The sequence below is a fragment of the Sminthopsis crassicaudata genome, chromosome 5 (genome assembly GCF_048593235.1).
Source record: "Sminthopsis crassicaudata isolate SCR6 chromosome 5, ASM4859323v1, whole genome shotgun sequence".
NCBI lineage: Eukaryota > Metazoa > Chordata > Mammalia > Dasyuromorphia > Dasyuridae > Sminthopsis > Sminthopsis crassicaudata.
In genome coordinates, this window is record NC_133621.1 from 132,944,493 (window position 1) to 132,961,374 (window position 16,882).

General features: G+C 35.6%; 1 protein-coding gene across 8 annotated transcripts in view; it reads right to left on the minus strand.

Annotated features, from left to right (window-relative positions):
• Positions 1-15,443, minus strand: part of FOXP2 (forkhead box P2) — a 718,280-nt gene extending 702,837 nt beyond the window's left edge. For 2 of the 8 annotated variants that reach the window (XM_074268259.1, XM_074268249.1), the window contains exon 1: positions 14,884-15,441. The gene's annotated coding sequence lies outside the window, so the exon portion shown is untranslated. Of the gene's footprint in view, positions 1-10,228; positions 10,329-12,143; positions 12,206-14,883 lie in introns of all 8 variants that reach the window. The other 6 variants (XM_074268261.1, XM_074268260.1, XM_074268250.1 and 3 more) reach the window with 5 other exon arrangements.
• Positions 15,444-16,882: the final 1,439 nt, after the last annotated feature.

The following is a 16,882-nucleotide window of genomic DNA, read 5'->3' on the forward strand; positions in this document are numbered from 1 at the left end:
GAAAAGATTCAGAGGGAATAAGGTAATTATCTCCAATCATCTGAAGAGCTACCATAAAGAACGAAGTTTAGATGTTTTTCCCCCTTGCCCCCCAAACATAACTAAGACCAATGAGTAGAAGTTGGATAGGTAGTCATTAGGCTAGTTATATGGGGAAAAAAATTTCCAATAATCAGAGATGTGAAAAGGTAGAATTGATTATCTTGACAATGAAGATCTCCATTAGTGGAAATTATCAAACAAAAACTATTTAAGCAGATATTAGGTTTTAATAGCTGTCAGTATAAAAGATGCATTACAAAGATATATATATATATATACATATATATATATATATATATACGTACACATATACACAGATAAATATATATCTGTATATATATCTGCAAGAGAAATAAATGCAAAACTGTGTTGAATAATAATCCTTTTTCATGCATCAATTATACAAAAGTTATTTTTTAGTTTTTAAAATTTCCACTTTATTTGAAGTCAACCATTTGTTTCTGAAAATTAATAGGAGGGTATTTATATTAAACAAATGGTTTTAAATTTCACTGAAACTCTTCTTTAGGAGATTTTGATAGAGGGTAGAAAAATATGTTTCCAAGCTCAAGTATGCAAATATCAGTTTTTATAAGTTATACATTACTTTTAACAGTTGAGAAAGAAGAGTAGTATTCTGGAAAGAGAGAGTGTCCACCAGTTTGCTGCACAGCGGTCAAGAAAGATGAAGATTGAGAAAGGGCCATTATATTTGGCAATCAAAAGATCAATGGTAACTTTGAACAGTTTCAATTGAGTGAGAAATTAAGAATAAGGATGAGGTTGATGGAGACTGAGAAATTTGTAGTTCTTTGTAGATAACAGTGGAAAGTATTTGGGAAATAAGATCAGCAACGCCTATCTCAATCCATCCATTCCTATTTATTCCGGGCTTCTCATTTGTTTTTCACTAATAAAAGAAAATCAATCCCCAAAAATCTTCAATATGGGCAGGGGAGAGTGTGTGGAATTCTTACTCACTTGCCACTTCCCAGAAATTCCAAAGTCACTCTCTATGAAGTACCTGGAACAGCCTTGAGTTAGCAGAGAATAAGAATTCTGCCTGCATGGTTAAAGCAGATGTTTAGACTAATTATGATCACCTGAACAGACTAAAGCATTTTTTTATTGATGAAGTTTATACAGAAAGGAGGTGGTAGAGCTGTCCTGAAAACAAGCCCATGACTGGCTATCATGGATGATATGTGATTCATCTTTTCCATCCTTTGATTGGTTTATCATTCTTCCCTTGGTGTCAAGGTCACAGCCCTCACTCTGGAGACCATTACTTAGAAGAAAGGGAGTTTCATTTCAAGTAATTTCAATATAAGTAACCTCTTTGTTCCTTAAAACAATGTTTCTTTTTGTCTACACTTTCTTTCTCTCACCTTCCTTCATCCTTTTAGCTAGAAAGAATGAAGACATTTTTAAGCCTATTTACCCCACCAAACTTTTAACTTACATCATTATTCTTCTCTCCTTCCTATTTATAGACATCTAAGGCAAGTAATCAGATGTTTTCATTTTTGCCTTTAAAAACAACATCAATATATCTCCTCATTCCATTCAGAGACATTACCCTATTGCATACTGTCTTACAACCTCTTGGCAGAATTATTGCAATAGCTTTCTTCTTGGTCCCCCTGTCTTATGTTTCTCCTTCTCCTGGTCATCTTCAACTTAGCTGTCAAAATGATCTTCCTGAAGTGCAGGTTTGACCAAGTCACTCCCCTACTCAATAAATACCAGTAGTTTCCTGTTACCTCCAGGATGAAATATAAAATCCTCTTCGGATTTAAGTGTACATACACACACAAACACACACACACACACACACACACACAAACATTCCTGGAAAGCTTCCTAGAAAGCTTTCCCTCATCATTTCCAACTCCAAACTTCCCTCAAGACTGGGAAAATCTCATAGATCCTCAGGAGATTGTTTTCTCTGTCCTCAATGCAACTCTTCCTTAGAAGATTACCTTTCATTTACTCTGTACACGTTAGATGTAGCATTATTTTAGCATCTTCTCTTCCCTAATAGAGCATGACCTCCTTGAAAGCAAAGATGTTTTTGTTTTTCCTTATATCCCCAATGCTTAGCATAGCGTCTGGTATACAGATTGACTTACTCAGGCCAAATTTAAAATGCCCCTTTCATTTAATGCACAATCTTCACTACCATGACAATCATCTCAAGTTCACTACTACTACTACAGCAATTACTCCATTAGAACTTGAATAGATAAAATATCTGAGAGTTCAAGTCTTGACTCACTCACTTCTACTACTTTATAACAACATAGGATAAAGGTCAAATAAAAAAGTACTTAAAAATTTTTGCAACTAAAAAACATACCATATAAATGTAAGCTCCTTAAAGGTAGGGACTTATTTGCCCTATTTTGTACCCAAGCACTTAACACAGTACATGCCAAACATTCACAACTGCTTAATATGTTTATTGATTACTTCTTCCCTCAGTCAATAAAACAGATGATAATTAAGAAAAGACTGAACAATTCCAAGGTAAGTAAAAAAGGGATGGGGAGTAGTAATAGACAAGACAATAAGGAGGCTAAACAATGAGGAAGAACCAAATTTTAATTTTAATAGATCAATACCTAAAAATGTCTCTTATTTTTTGTGAGATTTGTATCTCTTTCTACACCAAAACAAAGTTGAGATACATGTAAAATATTGCTTAGAAGTGACAGCGCTACTTCTAAATTATCTCCCCAAGGAATTATGACACAAGTAAGCATTTTTAAAGTAATCATCTTAAAAACAACAACAACAATTGAAGTATATTCCAAAAAGATGAAGAGTTTACAACTACTTTAATAAGATGTCAGAATATAATTAAGATGACATAATTAATAAGCCAAAATAAAAAATTTGACATTAAAAATATTAAGCTTTATTTCTAGAGAGAAGGAATAACACTCAACAATAAAAAGAAATATCTTAACAGAAATATAACAAATATGTAAAAACATAAATTTATGTAGATATTAAACTTTTAACTTTTTATTATTTTATAAATATTTAAACTACAAAACATGAGTCATTCTACTTTTTTAAGTGGTAGCCTATATTAAATATCTTCTTTCCAATTATATCAACCAAATTATTAGGTGAAACTTGTTAATTTTAAGATATTTGAGTAGTTGGATTTTATTCTATTTTTCAGTACATACTAAATATAAGTTTTACTTTTTAGAAAAACAACCTTTTAACTGAAAAAAACTTCCTAAATCAAGAAAAATACTTTTTTTGGGGGGGGAAGTTGGGGGAAATCAGTGTGGCCCAGATAACTGTAAGGGACTGAATAATAACAGTATCCTTATAAATAGAGCAATAAAAGTAAATATTTCCTCAGTACTATAACATTCATAATATAGAATCTGGCATGATTCCTGCCCACTGGGAATGTAATACTAATGGAAAGAAATTCAAAGAACAATTATGGAGCAGATCAAAGATGATAGGTCAATGAAAACCAATAACACAAAGTAATAATAGAGTTAAGTATCTTTATAATGAGCTATGTTTTTCCCTTGGATTATAAAATTATGGTTCTAATAAGTATCAGAAAGTAAACTTGTAAAAGCCCTTTAAAAAAGAGAGAGAGAGAGAGAGAGAGAGAGAGAGAGAGAGAGAGAGAGAGAGAGAGAGAGAGAGAGAGAGAGAGAGAGAGCGCGTGAGCGCAAGGGTGTGGTTACCTTAAGTATATAAAATAGCATTTGAGGACACACAAGATAAGAGATGGAAAGAAAAAAAGGAAAAAAGGGGGAAAGCCTATTTCCCTAGAAACAGAATATTCATAATTGATAAAATATAGTTTATAAAGTCAAATTTTGTAAAGTTAAAAAAGTTAGGTTGTTCCTGCTGAAATTACAACTCATTAGTGCACTGTCAAATTGAGTTGAACTCCACCATGCAGTCTTCAGACTGCATCAATCAACATTTATTAAATAGATGCTGTATATCAGGCACGGTGTTAAGTGCTAGAATGCAAGAACAGACAAAAAAACAATCCTGCCTTCAATAAACTCACAATATAATGAGATTGAATCCATCTATAATATCCATGGTAATCAAAGAGGAAGATATCTGGGAGCTTGGGGAGGAGGTCTGCTTTTAAAAACAAAGCTTGCCAAATATATAATCTAACACCACACTGAGTTCGATAGTTTAAAATACCAGGAACAAAATGCATGAGATAAGGTTACTAAGGTAAATATTATGAAAAGATGAATTATTTTTAACATGTTAAATGAAGCACAGAACTGACACAGCAATATTACTGATGCCAGTTGGGCTTACTTTCTTTACAAAACAATGAACAATGGAAATATTCAATTTTATATGGATTCTATTTTCTTTGACAAAAAAGAAAATGACCTCTGAAGGAAAAGATGGATTTAAAAAAAATGTTAAGCATTAACAGCAGTTAAAATTGAAAACGAGTCAGTTAACAAAAAGCAACTACCTTTTAACACAATGACACATGCAATAGGAGAAGAGATGGACAAGTATGTTGTTTCTTCTCTCCTCCCCCCCCAAAAAAGATAAAAGGTAGTATATATAAAATATGCCTAAAGAATGCAACTTTTTTTCTTATAAAATAGGGATAGGAAAGCAACTGTCACTAAGAGCCAGCATGACCTCAGCAAGGATAAGCCATGAGAAACTAACTTTATTCCCCTGTTCAATTAGACAAATTTTACAAGAAAATATCTGTGAGACAACATGCTTGGATTTCACCAAAGCATTTGACAAAATTTACTATTTTATTTTCTTCAAGAAAATGCATATACTTGGATTCAGAATGGAAGAATGACCAATATCAAAAGTAGACTTTAAGAAGTACATACCAACTCAAAAAGAGTCTTATCTAGTAATGTGGCAAAGGAATTCCTGTTTGATTGACCCTGTACTCTTTAACATTTTAAACATCATTTTGGACAAAGGCATTATGGCATACTTATCCAATCTTTAAATGATATAGAACTATTTGAGATACTTAATGCATTAAATGAGAGAATTAAAATCCAAAACTGCATTGAAAAATTGAAATGTAGTGTCCTTTACTTGGGTTTAAAGTATCGACCCACACAAGGGAAAAATAACATGGTGATGTCTAAATAAAAATTATTGTTAAAAAGACCTGGAAGGTTTGATAGACTCAAAACAAATCAATAGTATAACATGGTAGGTAACCAAAAGGGTTATTGTAAGAAGCATAAAAAGAAGTGTAAAATACAGAATGAAGGAGATGACAATTCTGCTTTAATATCCCCTACTCAGATAACATCTAAAATACAACATTTAGTACTAAGTATATTTTAGGAAAGATCCTATTTGGGAGAGGATGACTAAAATTTTGAAGGAAATAAAAATCATGGCAAATGAGCACTGGCTGAAGGAACTATACAATTTTAATAATTTTAATCTGAAACAAAGATTTGAGATCAGTATACCTACTTTGAGTCATTGAAAACTAATGAAAGATGTGAAATAAACCCACAAAATATTCTTTAGGGAAGGGAAATTCCAACATCAAGGTTATTTCCAAGCATATGATTCCACTAAGGTCAATATCCACTTTTGAATCCCCTTTGTTTTTAACAAGTCCAGGGAGGTCTCCAAGCCCCTGCATGTATCAAATCAAATTGCTTGTCTCCAATCTTGTCATTTAGTCACTCCAATAATCCTATTACACTACATGAATCCCTCTCAATTCTGTTTTCACGAATTAGGGAACCCATGTCTATGTAAATTGTTAGATCAATTCTTTGTCTTAACTGGGATTTATGGGATTACTTCCCAAAAGTATATGTGTTGGGGATAGAGATAAATAATACTATAATTTTAAATCCTGTCAACTAGAAAGGAAAGGAAAGGAGACTTGATCACAAATGAAGGATATTCCACACCTTAGTGTAAATTGCTATATCCTGCTAATAGCTTTAACACTTAAAGGCTACTGTGCATTCAGAGAAGAGAAAATTTAAGGGAAAAGAAGAAATACTAAACATTTGGGGAGGAGAAGGTCTACAGGAGAGTCAAGGGGATACTCTGTTTAAGAAAACATTGTGTCCAAAGAGGCAAAAAAGAGGATGACTTGACATAAAGGTTCTGAAATGGAGATGACAAATTTTGTCATTTCATTTCAGGTCTTTAAATATATAGTCTTCTGGTATTATTTAATCAAAATTAGCATGAAAAGTCACAAATATTAATTTGTCTATACCTATGCAAAAAATGTTGAGAAAAAGTAGTAGTATTAATAACAAAGCAAAATATAGTAGGATTATCTCCTAATCCAAGTACCTTTAAGAGTTCAATCCTCAAAATGGTCTGCTATAATTCACAAAGGCAGGATGATGAACACATAGATAAAAGTTTGGATTGAATCCTGGTTCTCCCACTTACTAGCTAAATGACATTGAGCAAATTTCATGCCTTCTTCATTTGTAAAAGAACTATGTTAGAATGGACAGCAGCCAAGAACCTTTTGAGCTTCAATTTTGTTCTACTAGAGGGAAGAAAAGGGATTGGGGGGAGCATAATATGGAAAGATTTTTTTTTTAAAGGTGAGAGGGCATTAGACAATATTCACTTTAAAATCTTTTCTACACTTCCCTCTTCCATTCTCTCCCAGGAAGACAAATTGCATGCCATTTTTGCCACCTAAATCTTCATTACATATCTCTAAGGCCACTGCCTGAAATGTCTTCAATATGATGTTCATATAGTTAAGTATCTCCCTAAAATGATTGGGAAATGAGGGAAAGATGATCCCCTTATGTCAATCATATCTTAGTGATAGATGTTTAAAAAGGAAAATGATTAGGCATCTATGCAAGTATAATGGAAGCTTTGATTGCGATAGGTAGGCCTTCCAATAAATTTAACCACATTGCCTAATCTATTTTAAGAATAGAGTCCTGGGCAAGGAAAAAGGAATTCCATAAGATCCAACTCCTCAAATCCGTTGATTAAACCTGTCTTTACTCCATAGAAGAGTGGGATAATTTTCCTGGATAATGGATCCAGGAATCATTAAGTAAGATAGCAGAGCACCTCCTTCATTCTGTCCATCAATGATCTCTTCTCTACAACTCTATAAAGTTAACACTGATTAGATTCATTTACAAGAATTATTTACAATTTATACTTAATTACAATGAAGGGCAACAGTAATTATATGTATCATTGAATGTATCAAATTAGCTTTGCTACAAATTTTATTTGGTGACAACACTCAAATATTTATGTACTCAAACTTTACTAATTTGCTACTGTAGAATGAAACTGTCCATTAAATAGTTTGGAGCTCTTTGTTTTTCAGTTATTACAATGATTTTTGAAAGAGGAGATTCCTTACTCTGATCAGCTAGCTAGGTAATACTGCAGGATGAAATGAGACTTTAAGCAACTATTCAGAGGAGGTGTAGGCCAATGTGAGGGTTCTCCCTCCCACAAAAAAAAAAAAAAAAAAAAAAAAAAAAAAAAAAGGAATAAAAAGGAGGAGGGGAACTACTCATCACTATGGCTAAGCTTTAAATCAAGAATGAATTCAATCTTTTACTAACAGTAGTAAGAAATCAGTGGTGACACTAAATTAGAAAACAGGGGAAAAGGCAGGAATTATGATTTCATTAGATTACTTGAGAGCTGCCTCCACTGAGATGCTAAATGACTTGCCTAAGGTCAGGCAGCCAGTGTGTCTATCAGACCCAACACTTGAACCCATAACTCTGCCAAGAGGCTTCCTTCATGACAGGCCATGACCATGCAGAATTAAAACAAAAGCAAATTAAAAGTTTGAGTCAAATATGTTATTTTGAAATGTACTTTGGAGAGAATGAAGAAGGTAAAAGGTAGAGATCAAAGGACAGCTTTTTTTTTTTTTAAGAAATTAAAATCATTCAGATAGATTAACAAATTTAGATATGAAAATAATATGGAATAGGATTAGGAATAGAAAGAGGATTCTTTGGGACATTTTCAAACATGTTATTTTGTCAGTGTGGGTACTCCCTCCACTGACATAAAATATTACAATAGACAGTTTGAACAAGTTCCTAGAAAAAAATTACCACCCTGCAGTTAAATTGAAGGTGAGCCTCTTTGACTTTATAGCTAAATTGATCTTGATTTACACTTGATAAAAAACTCATCACTGGACCTAAATTCAAACTCTTTTCAGGTTGTGTGATCTTAGCAGAATCTAAACATTATTGACAAATCCTTTAAGAATACAGGGTCATTTGTGATCCATAAGAAGTCATGAAATTAAGAATTCAGTGGAGGAATAGAAAACTTTTTAATGAAAGGAAAAAACAAACAAACAAAAATTTTTTGTTAGTTTGAATATTCTTACAATCTGAATATTTAAATTAGAAAGCTCTTTCCCCAGATATTTACTATTGAAAAATTGCAAATATCTTTCTTCAGATACAAGTACAAAATTGTATTTTTCTCCTACTAGTAAGTCTTTCATTTTTAGAGTTGAAAATAATGCTACAGTAAATAATAATAACTTTTTTAAACAAAATATTCTCATTTAACTAAGACTTCTGCTTAGAGAAGTCTTAAAAGATAAATACTAAAAATAAAGATCATTTTTATATTATTTTATTATTATGTTGTTGTTTATTATTATTGCTTAATAATGTTGAAAACTTTAAAATTCTGGAGTATTCATTTCTTTAGCAGAAACATACTTTTCTAACATATAACTTTTATTGTCATTTTAATGAAAATAAATGTACAATTCTGAATTCAAAGAAATGTCAAAATGGGAGTATGCTCATATCCCTCAAAGTAGTAAAAAAAAAAAAAAACCTATGATTTATCTTAACAATGCCAGCTGTGTAGATGGGAGAAGACAGAATTTAAAAAGCAATCATCAGAAAAAAATAAATAAATAAATAAATAAGAGATATAATTTCACAAATAGTCCTGAATTAGGTACTGGTTAGCATGTTTACTAGAAAAATGGAAACTGAAGAATTGAAAGAGACTTCCTCTGGCTCCCTCATTTTAGATGGCATGACTTGCACAAGAGTCACTGACCCCCTAGAACCCAAGTCTACTGACTGCTACTTCATTGTACTTTCTAGCAGATGACATTCCCTTCAATGGTCTACATGATCAAGAAATGCATTTTCTCACTAAGACAGGACACCTAGCTTTCAAAATAACTATTATAAATTGTAAATGTTAACAAATCTATTATTTATACTCTACAAGTTCAAAATATTTATACTCTACAAGTTCAAAATGAGGCAGGATTAGGATACGTCAACCATCAACTAACAGGAAGAAGGAAAAGTTATTGTTACTTGATAGATAGCATCTCTTAATAAGTAATTTCTTCTTTATCATATAGCATTTTCTGGAGCAGTTATTTTGGTATTTAATCACATGTGATTTTCCACTGATTTGACACTTTCAACAATATTCCTTATCTCCCCAACTAGACCATAAGTTCCTAGAGGGCAAAATTGCATTTGTGTTTGCATCCCTCTCTCATGTTTGATACAATGCGATGCATAAAGTGGTCATATATTTACGGAATTAACAAATAAATAAGCTGACTAGACAGAAAATTTCTGGGTACTAAACTCATTTTTATTAGCTTACATTGTAAAATTGGAGTTACAATCTCCTCAAAATAACTATAGCCAATATTTGATAATGACATTTTAAAATGTAGCAAAAACTTATAAAATATTTTTCCATGTTAAATCACTCAAAATGTCATTGTATCTAAATATAGTCAAATGTCGACTTTTATGTTTGTTACAAAAGTTAAAAAAATCTCAAGGAAAACTACAGACAACACACTAAATTGAAGAATCACTAAACTTCTTTGAAGATTGCTCTACAATATTATATAAAAAATAGTATTCAGATGACATTTCCTTAAACTATGTGGAAGTTACACATTTTTAGAAATATAGGTTGATCTGGGAAGATCAGCAGAAGACATGTGGAAACATAGTAGAGGCAATGAATCAAAAGGCAGGCATAAATTAACAAACTGAAAAATACATTTTTTGTAACATGAAGATAACTGGAAAATCTCTAATATGATTTTTCATAAAATGCAGCTTCTAGGTTCATAAATTCCATGATAATGAATTTCTGTACAACAGTTTCTACTCACCTATGCTAAAGGAATATAGTTTGTAAGAACTGTAAAATTGCCAGTTCATTGCCATTTCATTCAACATTGTCTAAACCTTGCAAAAGTCCAATTTGAGGTCCTGAAATAGAGAAATGAGAATCTGTGCAAGGTTCCTTAAGACAACAACAAAAATTATTTCAAACCTATAGAAATATAAAGAAACTAAAGTCATTACTACCTCATGAAGAAAAGGATATAAGAAAAGATACAACAATCCAAGTATGTTAAGAAATATAGAAATGGACAAGACATTGTTTTCTTTCCACTAAAAATGGAAGAAAAATAAAAGCAACTTACAACAAGAAATTTACGACACGAATTAGGATATCTATGAATTGTAAGCAACATTCTAGAGTATTTTCAAATATATTTAAGACAATTTGCTTTACCCAAAGACCTTTAAGGATATAGATAATCATTTTTCTATAATAGGTTTGGGGAATTTTCATTTGAACTCTACGGATAAATGTATAAGATTAGATTATAGTTAAAGCCCATTCTTATTCTATGATCCCACAATTATATGGTTCAATCTAAATTAAAGGAACACTTTTTTTTTTTTCAAAACAAATGATAGTGAGTTAATCATCAATATAGTTTTAAGCAGATTCTTTAAGTCAGGATTAGCACTACTAGCTATCACCAAATTAAGAAAATAATCAAGTAGATACTAAAAACACCAAAAATTAGTATTCATTTTTTTGCAAAGGAACTGATATCATTCATGAATTTCTCTCTGATATGCAATTTTCTCTATTAGCAAATACTGAATATTTCTTAGTGATCTATGTTCTAATTCACTTCTCCTTCAAATAAGTATGTGATCTCTTCATTTTTTTTTTTTTCATTTTGAGAATCAGAAAATACCTGGACACTTCCATCATTCAGTTTTCTATTAGCATTGGAACATAGCTATTCTAACATAAGCCTGTCAATACAGAAAATAGACAAGGGTGATATAGCACTAAATATAAATCCTTTAATTAAGATCACATATAATTGTCTTTTAACATAATTAAAATTTTGCATCCTACTCTTATCTTTTCCGAGAAGAAAAATAACTGAATACACAGTAAAGTAATTTGTTACATTCATTATATTGCTATGGTTATTCCATGTTTCTCCATACAATAAAACATGGTATATTCTAGTATGAAACAACATATTTTTTCACATATTTAAATATGCTTCTTATATGGAGTAATTCTAATTAGGCTACATTATACATAATTATGTTTCTGTGAAAAAAAATTTTCCTTTATACAAAGGAAATGAAATCTTTCAATCAAATAGATCTGTGTACACTAGCTCTAGTGGTGCAACAATATTCATAATTTTCTCTTATTATAAAAAGAAATTGTATTATTTCTATACTAGTTCCTCAGTCAACAATATTTTTTATTTCATATGCACAGAAGAAAACAAAAATACAACATAAATTCCCTTCCACCTCCTAATTTCTCAGTAAAGCCAGCATATTATCAGTATAAGGAAGCAAAATTCATGTACTAACATCACTTTTGCACAGGGACACAGCTGAACATAATGTAACTAAAGGGCTCCCCAGCATGCACTTCAGATTATGCAGTGTGTTAAAAATGATGTTTGGTTTCAGTTTACAGATCACCATTGAAGTCAATGTATAACAGAATCAATTTTAGATAGTCTTCAATAGTCCTTTTCCTGATCAATTTGTAGTCTCTTAAATTTATTTTTGATTATAAATTAAATGTGTTCTATTAAAAAGTCTTTTTAATAACATAAGCATAAAAATGTTCATTTCCTTCAGGTAGTAAAATTACCCAACTAAAAAATCTGTTTCCATAGCACCTAAAAGTATACTTTTGGAATAACCTCTTAAAAAAAATTAAACATTTTCTCCTTTTCCACTTACCTTCAAGAAGGATGTGATCAAATTTCTGTCTCCTTTTTAAGATTTAGTGACCTCAATGTAACCTAAAATATGAGACATTCCTTTTGCTCAACAATAATTTGATACTCATTCCTTTAGGCAACTACAATGAAACTGTAAGCCCTGGTATCTTTTGTGTTAAAACAATCTAAGTATCTAAAAAATTAAAATTACAAATCTTCCACAGCTTATATAGCTATTCATCTAGGCAGAACTATAGTCAATTATGGAACATAATACTGTCCTAGAAGTCTGTGATATGATTTGTTTAGCAATGTTATACAAATATTGAGGTTTTTTTAAATTCCAAAGTTGCCACAAATGAGAAAAAAACAGCTTTTTACAAAAATCTTAGTGACAGTAATGATAAATAGGATTTTTTATAAAATAGAAGATCTTAGCTTTAGTATCTACTACAGGGCCAAACTTCAAGAACAAAGTATCTCCAAACTAATCTTTTTTGTCTTAATTTTGACAAATACCACAGACACATAATATACACCTCTTCTAGTTTCTACTCTTTAATCAAATTAATAGATCTACAAGAGCAGGCCAAAAAAAAAAAAAAAAAAAGTATGCCTTCCAGGCAAACTTTTGCTTTCAAAAAGTAAAGCTCTCTGAATACTTCCAGCTGGAAAACTTCCACTTCCACCACTTAACATGCTCATACTCATTTTCTACCTCCTGTTGACCTGCTATTTCTGCCTTCATCTTCTAGACAAAGTAAGAGTATTTTGTATCTCTTTTTCACCAAAAGGCATCCCACTGTGAAAAAAAAATTTGATTTGTACTGTGAATATATATTTAGACAAAAGTCACCCACATGTATGTGTCCTAATTCAACTAAACCTAAACTCCTTTCATATACCATGTTCCTCTCTCAAAACAGCTCCATTATGAAATGTCATGAAAGGTCAAGAAGGACCTTTTTTTTTTTTTTTTTTTTTTTTTTGATTGGCTTACCACCTGTTAGGAAATTTTTTAAAAAAGTATAATCCTTCAGAAACTGATTGAAACTCAACATGTGGAGAGAGTGTTAAAAAAAATACTGTAGAGAACAGCTGCTCATTAATTGTTTAAAATCTGTGGGGAGAATGTTTAATGAAAACTAGGGATTAATCTAGTTCTTAGATTATGCAGTATTCTGCGTATTTTCCCTAACTACGAGTAAAGTCTACAACTGTTGAATCATCTCTAGGCTTGATTCTGCTTACAGAAAAATTCAAACTTTACGATTTTACTATCTGTTTTAGTCAGGAAAAATCGAACTCCAAAGTGACCAAAGACATAGAATAATACTTCAGCCTCCCTGCTGATATTCAACACCCCCTCCCCCCATACAAAACTAGTAGGTTTCCAATAAGTTCAGAATTTCATGTAAATGTCAACATTGCCATGGTCAACAATACGTAACTGCCCCCAGGAATACCCTAGGTCTCATATACCACTTCTCAGCGCATTGTTTGGGGCATATGGTTCAAAGTTAGCGTTTCTCCATTAGTGCGCTGAGGAGACAGCTAGGCTAAGGACCTGCTACAGCTAAGCTTTCAGAGGCGGCAAGAATTCAGTGCAGTAACCTGCCCTGGCCAGTGAGAGTGGGTGGCGAACGCCATCATTTGCACGTGCATCTGATGAGATGCAAAGGGGACTAGGGATACAAAAGTACCAACTGCAAGATGTACGCCACAACTTAATTCTCTCCCCTCGCTTCCTATCCACCGGTATCCAAAAACAAACACACACGAAGGGGGTTTCGATTGTCTCTCAGATGACCTAATAAACGAACCGAGGGAGAATTTATTTAAGCCCCACTATCCCAACCCCCAAATAAACAAGGAAAAAACTCTTCTAAAGAGGAAAAAGAAGAGACAGTGACGGGGAAGTGGGCCGTTAGGAAAAGGTAAAGGCCAGTCACTGGGAAATGCTTCCTGGGTTGGAAAGGTAATTTCTGTATCCAACTTAACAAGATTTCCTAAAATAAGGAGAAATGCCCTTTCCTCTCCTTGGCTTTTTTCTTTTTAAATTTCTAGAGAAGTACTTTTAAATAAAAACTGAAGTTTTCCTAAGGTAATGAGAAGCATGCACTTGTGCAGTTGAGTAAATAAGGGTCAACAAATGGATCTATAAAGTGTGTACTTCTAAACACCAGATGTTTGCTAGTTTGGCTTTTCAGAAGGAGGAGGGGGGAAGAAAAAGATGAGAATAAGGAGAGGCCACAAACAATATTCAACACTCCCCCCCACCCCTGGTAAACACCCACATCTGGTGTTTCGACACATACTTTCTCCAAACACAGTCTCTCCGGGCACGGCTACGTTTTGCATACTTTAAGCTAAAATTCATGCAAAGAAAAAAAAAAAAAAAAAGCTAACAGCAACCAACTAACTCCCCCTCCCGTTCTCAAATCACAAATAATAATGTTAAAAAGACAACAAGTGGTGCTGTGAAGGCAGGCAGGAACGCGGACCAGACGCCAAGCCGAAATCTGACACATGTCACATTTGCACCGCGGCACGAAAGCAGCCGCTGGGCGAAACTTTCCTGCAACAGTAGCAGGAGAGGATGGAGTCCAGTCCAGCCTGCAGTCTGGGACTAGAGGTGGATGGTGTTGCAGGGCGGCGGGGGGGGGGAGGTTGGAAGAGCGGGGGGGGGGGAGGTTAAGAAAAGGTGGAGAAAGGGGGAGGGGAGAGGGTTAAGAAAAAGTGAAGGAGAAGAAACTTACCAAGAAGAGCGAGACGCGGAGCGGGGCGTCCAGAGGAGGGTACCCCCGAGGAAGAGAGGCACAGCCGAAAACCCCAACCCACGCAACCGCACGCAAAGTCTTTGCGGCTGCCGCCCGGAGTGGGGGGGGGCTGGGTGGGGGGAGACTGTATGTGCGTGCGTGCGTGCGTGTGTATGTATGTGTGTATGATGTGTGTGTGTGAGCGCGCGCGCGCGCCGAGGAGAAGGGACGGCCGCGGGAGTCACGGGGGGGGGGGGGGGGGGGGGGGTCGGACTGAACTACAGGCGGCGGACGCAGCCGCGGCATAAATAACTGGGACTGTTCCTCCGCTGGCGGCGCAGGGCGGCGCGGGGAGCTCGGAGGCGGCGGCGGCGGCGGCTACACGCGCCGGCGTGTCTCGCGCTTTCTCGGAGGCTCGCGCTGTCTCGCGCTCTCTCTCCTCACTCCCCAAGCCGTGTGTGTGTATGTGTGCGGAGTGTCTGTGTGTGTCTGTGTCTGTGTGTGTGTGTGTGCGCGCGCGCGCACGAGAGCGTGTGTGTGTGTGTGTGTGTGTGTGTGTGTGTGTGTGTGTGTGTGTGTGTGTGTGTGTGTTACTGGCAGTGTGAAACGTACACACACCACTCGCAGCAACCGCTTCTAGCCGGGGGCTGGGGGAACTGGGAACGGGGGCTGGGAGTGGGGGTCAGCGGACTTCTCCCTGGGATTTTAGAGGCGGCTGTGCCGGGCGGGGAGTGTTTATTACAGTTTACCACGACCCCCCCCCCAAAAAAAAAACAGTCGGGGGAAGAGGGTTCTCCCCCCTCATCCCCGTAAAGTGGTTTGGGACTATATTCTTTCCGTCCCTCCCCACTTCTTTCTTAGTTCTAATAGGAGAGAAACGCGGAGCAGCATATTGTTATGATTTTCTGTAAAGCGTCCCAGCTGACGTCAAGTCCACCTGCTATGTAAACAAAACGTTGGGAGAAGTTGTTTGTTCTTCCCCGGATCTTTCCTCCGCACTCTCCACGCCCCCTTCTCCCCCGGCTCCTCCCCCCACGCCTCCTTCTCCGCCTCCTAGGACGGGAGTGTGGGTTTGGGGTTAGGGCTGGGGAGCCGGGTGGCGGCGTGGGGGTGGGGCGCTAAGGGTTAGGGTGGGAGGAGGAAGAACAAAACCTTATGCTGTATTGGCAGTGCTGAGTGGTGTCTGCAGCTTCTTGGCAATCCCCAAAGTACGGTCCTATGCAGACAGAATTGCTGGCAAGTGAAACAGGGGATTCCATGTGAAGTGCAGAAAGTCTCGAAGGGATCCAAAGCCATCAGCAGAAAAGAGCTGAAAAGTACAATGTACTCAGAAGGGGAGATTCTAAAATGTTGCCTCCTTCTGATTTCTCCTTTTGTTTTTACGCATCTACTACCTGGGGTGGGATGAAAATGACTTTCTTAAAAAAAAAAAAAATCCCCCTGAAAGCGGTCCTGGTAGTTGTTTTACTGACTTCCCTGCAGTTATGATAGCCGCTCTAGATGTTCTACACTTGGAAGATCGGATAGGGAAGGAGCTGGTGGAGGGAGCGTGCGTGAGGAAATGGACAGGGAATTCGGAAACTCGAAAGAATGACACCAGTGTGGCCTCTTGGGGTTCCGAATGCTTCCGTGACATCTTCTATCTACTGATGGATGGGGAGCAAAAAGTAACACATGTGAAAGAAAACAATCTTGCAAGTAGCCTGCTCTGTGAATGCACTTCAAAGAGCGCAGCGGAGGAAAGAGAAGCAGCAGGAGCTCGCACATGTTGCAGCAGGGTGGGTACTCCCTGAACCCTACTCTCCGTTTGTGCCAAAGGGGCTGCACTGGGCTTAAAGGATCGGGGAAGTGGAGGAGAAAGTGAAGGAGATAGGAAGGGCAATCTGGAGAGAGGACTCATCTGGAATCTCGACCCACTTCATTCTAGCCTGTGACGAAGGTGGGGAGAGAAGTACAAGTGCCCCCCTCTTTCAGCCCACGCCCCCCCTCCCCCAACTTT